Source organism: Theobroma umbraticum, unplaced genomic scaffold (assembly GCF_002168275.2).
Source record: "Theobroma umbraticum cultivar Fairchild unplaced genomic scaffold, ASM216827v3 scaffold_34.0, whole genome shotgun sequence".
NCBI lineage: Eukaryota > Viridiplantae > Streptophyta > Magnoliopsida > Malvales > Malvaceae > Theobroma > Theobroma umbraticum.
Window position 1 is genome coordinate 1800682 of NW_018397275.1, and position 625 is coordinate 1801306.

Consider the following 625-nt stretch of genomic DNA (forward strand, 5'->3'; position numbering starts at 1 on the left):
TACCCCAATGTATCGATACATTCATGGCAGGATGAACAACAAAGGTCCCAGGAAGAATATTATATCGATACATTTTAGAATGTATTGATAGATTTGGTCGAAGATGTATCGATACATTGTCCAAATGTATTGATACATTTAAAGTAGAAAGCATCAAGGGGGAAAAGTATCAATACATTTTCTACATGTATCAATATAGGTTTGGGTAGGGAGCATTCTACCTGAAATGTGTCAATACATTCATTCAAAATTAGGGCAAATTTATCGATAAATTTGGCAATATATCGATACATTAGATAGGAAAGACAAAAATAAAGGATTTTAGGCCATTCCGCCCCAACTTTTTCTCTCAACTCTTCCTTTCCCTATCTCTCTTTAGAAACCCAAAATCCTAAGGCCCCAAACAGATTTTTGAAGTGATTTGAGGCTATTTGGAGCTTGTGAAACCATTTTTGAGGTAAGATTTAATGTTTTTATCAATTTTTTTCAATTTAATCAATTAAATGCTAAGAAATTTGACTTTCTCGAGATTTGGTAATTTTTCCCTCTCGCTTGGATTGAGGAATTTAGGATCTAAGACTCATGCAATTTGACTTCTATGGTATGGGTTTAGCTCATTAATGAA